The 7101-nt window shown below is 38.8% G+C and overlaps 1 pseudogene across 1 annotated transcript; it reads right to left on the bottom strand.

Annotated features, from left to right (window-relative positions):
* Positions 1-4134: 4134 nt before the first annotated feature.
* LOC308520267 (guanine nucleotide-binding protein G(I)/G(S)/G(O) subunit gamma-5-like) lies at positions 4135-4378 on the bottom strand (annotated as a pseudogene). Its single transcript has one exon. The product of its transcript is annotated as a guanine nucleotide-binding protein G(I)/G(S)/G(O) subunit gamma-5-like (transcript).
* Positions 4379-7101: the final 2723 nt, after the last annotated feature.

Here is a 7101-nt window from a genome sequence, read left to right on the forward strand (position 1 = left end):
TTTCCGTATTTGTAAAACATGAATCATAATCTGACCTATCTTTAATATTTTTTTATTTTAACTACATAAATTGATCTTTTGAAAGGTGTAGAGCAGTAATTAATGAGTATTATGCTCTCAATAGTAAATACTATTATCTAGAAAAACTACAAAATCCAAGTTAGCAACTGATTAAAAGCAAGCTGTGATGCATTCTACCAATATTCACTGAGTGAGTCTTAGTGAGTATAGCTCCACTGTTAGGCCCTTGGCTTAATTTCATGACAAAACAAAGGTCCATGTCCTTCCAGAGCTTGCATCCAGTTGTAAGACAAAGACACAAAATTATGTACATGATAGATTATTAAATAATCAAAATATAGAATTTCCTAAAGTGTTACCTATTGTTAAAAAGAAAAAGGAGGATTTCCCTAGCCAGTTTGGCTCAGTGGATAGAGCATTGGCCTGGGGGCTGAAGGGTCCTAGGTTTGATTAAGGTCAAGGGCGTGTTCCTGGGTTGCAGGCTCCTTCCTGGCCCTGGGCCCTGGTCGGGGCATGTAGTAGAGGCAGCCGATCTATGTGTTTCTCTCACATAGATGTTTTTCTCTGTCTTCCCCTCTCTCTTCTACTCTCTCTAAAAATCAATGGAAAAATATCCTCAGGTGAGGATTTTAAAAAAAGAAGAAAAGAGGATTGAATAAAGAGATGACAAGGAGAGAAATCTTAGAATGATTAGAGTAGACATCATATGGGGATTACTCAAGTTATTTGTGAAAAATATACAAATACTGGCACAAATTTCTTACTAAATTTTTCTAAAATCATTCAAAGCCTTATTGAACAGATCAATTCTGACTATACAGCTAATGACTCCAACTAACTCCATTACTCCCAGTTTGATTGTCTTGTCTACTTGGCCAACTGATATTAATTTAATTTTATGACAAAGCTCTCTAGATCATCCAGTTTTAAAGCATTTAGGATTTGAATACAATATCAAATGATCTAAATAATATAAAAGGCTTTCAGTACCAGTGAATAATGCAGTGGCACAATATTTGTGGCTTGCCAGCAGGGAGTGCTCACTGGCAATGAAATACATTTTTAGTAGCCAAGGAATCTAGGTGAAAAGATGCTGTGGGACTAGTTGCTATTTCCCTTCTAATTATTATTCCCGCTTCACTGTTAGCTGCTATGCAACTGATTAAACTACAGTAGTAGAAACTGTTACCATAGCTAAAAATGTTCCGGAAGAAATATCCTTTCCTTTTTGCCTTCTAAACCAAGAAAGAATATGTGTTCTTATGTGGAAGTCAAGTAATAGCTTCATTTTTTTAATGTAGTGCAGGGCTTGTGAGCATGGAGTTGCAAGAAAAGAAAGATTGAACTAGAAGGAAGTTGAAAGAGAAATACCATCTATAAAATTATTTTAGAATTTCTATCATTTCTCTATATAAGTAATGGGTATCTATTTTTTAATAGGATTACTGAGTCAAGTAAAGGACAGTAATTCTTTCCAAAACTTACAAAAAGAGTAATAGTGTGAAACTTTAAAAATTATTTATATATATAAAAACCCCACCTCCACCTCTATCATTTACTTGAGTTTTCTGGCTATATATATCATGGACCACTTCTTTTATCTAGTTTTTCCTACATCAAAATAACAGAAATAGTCAAATCTCAGAGGGATGGTGGGGTGGGAAGGTGGGTGGGAAAAAATTAAGCAAAGAACTTATATGCATGTGCATAACCTATGGACACAGACAATAGTGTGGTGAAGGCCTGGGGTGGGTGGGGGAGGGGTGTGGGCTAGAAGGGGTCAATGGGGGGAAAGAAGGGGACATCTGTAATACTTTCAACAATAAAGATAATAAATAAAAAAAAAAGCAGAGTCTTTGAAAACCTCTCTCAACATATCTAGTAGATACTGTTTTTCTATAATAAATTCTTACCAGTGTGAATGCTACTTAACATAAGACATTTTAGAATAAAAATACACCATTTTGTGTAGCAAATGTGCACATCAATAAAGCCATGAATAAAATAAAACCTCTAATAATAGAAATTATTTCAAGGAGTGCTTCACAATGGGATATCAAGTTGAAGAAAGGAACTTAAATGTTCTCTTTATATGTTGCTGTGAAAACATTGCATAAAACTAACCCTTTAAGCATTTGATTTTTTTAAGAAAATAGACATATCTCCATTAAATTTTATTTAAGTATAGCAAACTGTTTTCTTTTAATATATGTGACATTGCATACTTGTATTTTATGTATTCATACAAATATTTACATTTGTATTATCATAGTAAATATATTGAAATGAATATTTTCCCTTAGGCAATTAATGAGAATACAATAAAAAAAGAAATGTAGAAGAATGGGAAAGAGAAAAAAAAGAAAAAAAGAGGCAAAGGTGTCATAAATTAAAGTGCTACGATAGCTTTGCCATTTTCAGTCAGGCATGGCTTAGTATCTGGTTTCCAAAATGCAGGTTACTTACATATACTTCTGCCATGATATAGTGTGTCTATCATAGTACTACATTTAAAAAACTAAAGGATGATATTTAGGTGAAATTAAATTTAAAACATTTTATCTATTAATAGTCAAAACTATATATAATATAACTTAGCACTCACTAATTAAACACATTACAGTCATGCCCCTCTTAAATACAGGATCTGTTCTGAGAAAAGTGTCCTTAGGTGATTTTTCTTTTCCTGGGAACATCATGCTTGCACTTGCACAAACCAGGGTGGTACAGCCACCACTGTGAGTGTATGTGCTAGACTTTTATAGAACAGCTAGCATTGTAGGTTTGTTTACACCAGCATCACCACAAACACGAGGAATCTAGGAAGCGGAATCGCAGTGTGAGCCCTGACAGTCCGCTTTTCTCTCTGTGCTGCAAGTGCCTGATTGAAGCGCTGACTGGCTGGCATCCCCATCCCAGCGGGCTGCCTGGAATACCTGCACCAGCTCAGGCCTGGGAACCGCGCCCCCACCCCTCTGAGGCACCTTTATTTCCGAGGCCTTGGTTGGTTGGGATAACTGACCATTTGGGCCACTTGTTCTCGCCTCTTCAGGTGCTTTACATTCCTGCTCTCAGGTTCTACACTCACCAATGAAGAGCGAGCAGGAAAGGCCAGGCCCACCCCCATCCCACCCCCACCCTGACCTCAATACAAGCAGGAGCCCTGGCCACGTGCGCCCAGTTCAGCTCTACTCACCGCCTGGCTCTGCGGCTCCCGCTGGCCCCGGAAGCTCCAGGTCTGTAAGGGGTAAGTCCTTTTTCTTCCACGTTTCCTAGTGGTTATCAGGGAAGGGCGTCTGGCCGTCTCAATAACCACAGCGCTGCGTCCAGTGCACACAGGCTTGTGAAGGAGAGAGGTGGGTGCGAGCTGTGGGGCCAGGTGAGCGCCCGCAGGCCTTTCAACCTACGGCCTTACTATCCATAGAAGGAGCTGCAGGCCCAGCAACGCCTCGCGCTGTGATGAAAAGGGTGGTGGGGAAGTCACCAGGCAATAGTTTTTCAGCTCGATTATGATCTTATGGGACCACCCTTGTACTTGGGATCCATTGGTGACGGAAGGTCGTTAAGTGGTGCCTGAGTGCGCTCTGCTGATAGGATGGTGCCCTGGTCCGTCTGGGTGGGAATCCCACCCCCCCACATCTTGGGTTGCCTTAGTACACAGCTAAGTCAGCTCTCTGCATCTTAATTTCTCCTTAGTAAAATGGCAATAATGATAGCACACCCTCATAGAACTTTTTAAAAGATTAAAAAGAGGTCATTTTAAAAGCCTTTTAGAAACTTGTAATAAGAAATATTTTATCTTCATTTAACTCTGTGATTTAGAAGGTCAAAGATACTCATTTGAAATCATTTCAATTTTGGGTCAGATTCATTTCCGTGGGAGAAACAGCTATCTTACAGTGATATCTTACTTTTTTTATACTAAGTATTTTATTTGTATGATGCTGCCAGTGTATATAAAATAATCATTCTTGTGAAATAGCAGTTCATGAAAATTCAGAGAGGTAGGTGTTAAGGATTGACAAAAGCAGAAGTTTGTGTAGTATGGCACATATTATAGGGTAAGCTTTTTGTACAGGCTTCAGATTGAGTTTTCTTTGAATATTCACCGGTTCAGGAAACGTGGTTTAGAACACCTTCAAAAATCATTTTACTGCAAAAGGAACAAACTTTCTGGGGTCTGAAGGGATTGGTACTGGAAGATCCTCCAGTCAGCAGGGGGTCCTGTTGAGCATTCTGCAGGCAGAATTGTTTCACATCTGCCGCTGCCTGGGAATCTGCATGCGGTTGAGCCGGCCTCCAGCCCGAGCTGTTGAACCACTTTCTTCATAGAGGTGATGCTGGAGGAACTAGACATGGTGCACGCGAGTGCCCGGTAGATTGGTCAGTAGCAGGTCGCGGGTCCCGCGGGGCAGTGACGCGAGGGGCGGAACTCGAAACTTTTCGTGATATCTTAACTTTTTTTAATTTTTATTAAATTTATTGGTGTGACACTGGTGCATAAAAGTATGTTTCAAGTGTACAATTTTATGATACATCATCCCTATATTGCATTGTATGCCCACTACCCAAAGTCAAATTTGCTTCCATCACTTTATATTTGACCCCCTTTACGCTTCAAATCCTCCCACCCCCTTTCCTTCTGGTAACCACCGTACTGTTGTCTGTCTATGAATTTAAAAAAAAATTCATTTTGTTGAAAGTAGTACAGATGTCCCCTCTTTTTCCCCCTTTGCCCCCCTTCATCAGTCTCCCTCCCCACCCCAGGCCTTCACCTGTCTACTGCCTGTGTCCATGGACTATGCATGCTCTACGTTCTTTGATTGATCCCTTCCTGCCCTTCCTCCTACTTTCCATCTGAAATCTGTCAGTTCCATGCTTCTATGTCTATGGTACAATTTTGTTCATCAGTTTATTTTATTCATTAGATTCCACATATAAGTGAGATCATGTGGTATTTGTCTTTCTCTGACTGGTTTATTTAGCTCAGCATAATAATCTCCAGATCCATCCATGCTGTCTCAAAGGGTAAGAGATCCTCCCTTTTTAAAGCGGCGTAGTATTCTGTTGTGTAAATGTACTACAGCTGTTTTAATCCACTCACCTGATGAGCACTTGTGCTGTTTCCAGATCTTAGCTATTGTAAGTAATGCTACTATTTTTGTTTGTTTGTCTTATTTGTTCCTTTGTTTTATATCCCACCTATGAGTGAAATCATATGACTCTTGACTCTGTCTGACTTATTTCATTTAGCATGATATTCTTAAGATCCATCCGTGTTGTCTCAAATAGTATCAGTTCATCTTTTCTTATGGCTGAGTATTGTTCCATTGTAAATATGTAACACATCTTCTATACTCAATCATCTATCAAAGGACACTTTTGTTGTTTCTACATCTTGGCCACTGTGAATAAAGCTGCAATGAACATAGGGATGCATATGTCTTTGTGAATAAATGTTTTCACATTTTGGGTGGAGATACCCAGAAGAGAGGTTACTAGATCATATGATAACTCTTTTTTGTTTGTTTAATCCTCACTGGAGGATATTTTTTTTTATTAATTTTTAGAGCGAGAAAGAGAGAGGGAAAGACAGAGAAAAAGGAATGCGAGAGAAATACATCCATCGGTTGCCTCCTGCATGCACCCCGACCAGGGTCTGGGCCGGGAAGGAGCCTGCAACTGAGGTACATGCCCTTGACTTGAATCAAACCCGGGATCCTTTAGTCTACAGGCCAACCCTCTATCCATTGAATCAAACCAGTTAGGGCTGATAACTCTATTCTTAAATTTTGAGGAGCCTCCATACTGTTTTCCATAGTGGCTGCACCAGTTTCCATTCCCACCAGCAGTGAATGAGGGTTCCTTTTTCTCCACAACTTCTCCAACATTTGTTATTACTTGTCTTATTGATAATAGCCATTCTAATAGGTGTGAGGTGTATCTCATTGTAGTTTTGATTTACATTTCCCTAATAGCTAGTGAAGTTGAGCCTAAATCCAAATAGAGAAAGTGCATCATTGTCTGCACTTACAGTTATAAGATTATTATATTCAATCCCATGCAAGATACTTAATGTAATTCAGCTATTCAGTTTTCATCTTTTTCTGACATTGTAAATTCTTGCAAATTAGCCTGAAAGTATTGTTTTTGCATATTTAGCAAGTGATTCAAAATCGACCAAACTTTTTAAAAATATATTTTAATTGACTTCAGAGAGGAAGGGGAGAGGGAGAGAGAGATAGAAACATCAATGATGAGAGAGAATCAACAATCAGCTACCTCCTGCACAGCCTTAAATAAGAATGGAGCCCACAACCTGGGCATGTGCCCTCACCAGGTATCGAACTGTTATGTCTTGGTTCATAGGTTGAAACTCAACCACTTAGCCACACCAGCTGGGCCAAAGTCCATCAAACTTTTTATTTCAAAGAAATCTAATAGCTTAGAAAATTATACCTATAAATTTTTTGTAACATGCATGTATGAATTTTTATATGTGTATTAATTTTCTAGAGCTGTTGTATCAAAGTACCACAAACTGTGTGGTTTAAGCAACAGAAATGTATTGCCTTACAGCTCTGGAGGCTGGTTGTCTGAGATCAAGGTATGAGCAAGCTGGGTTGTTCTGGAGGCTGTGAGGAAACACCTGTTCATATCTCTCTCCTCATTTCGGGTAGCATCAGGCATAAATTGATTTGTAGATGGCGTTTTCTGTGTATCTTCAGATCATCTTCCCTCTGTACATCTCTGTCCAAATTTCCCCTTTATATGAGGACATCAGTCATATGGTCCACCTAATGACCTCAGCTTAACTTGGTCATCTGCAAAGATCTTATTTCCAAATAAGATTATATTCACAGATACTAGGATTAGCATGTTAATATCTTTCAGGGAAAGACAATTCAACCTATCACAATATGTAATACAACTTATTGTCATTAGCAACAACATATCATTTCAATGAAAGCATCTTTAAGTACACTCCATATCACCAATCTAGAAAGAAAATTAGGTTCCTCTTAAAGGTAGTTATTTTCTCACTCATGGTTAAAAATATCTTTACCTTGAAGAAATAGA

The sequence above is a fragment of the Myotis nattereri genome, assembly GCF_964212035.1.
Source record: "Myotis nattereri genome assembly, chromosome: 5".
Classification (NCBI taxonomy): domain Eukaryota; kingdom Metazoa; phylum Chordata; class Mammalia; order Chiroptera; family Vespertilionidae; genus Myotis; species Myotis nattereri.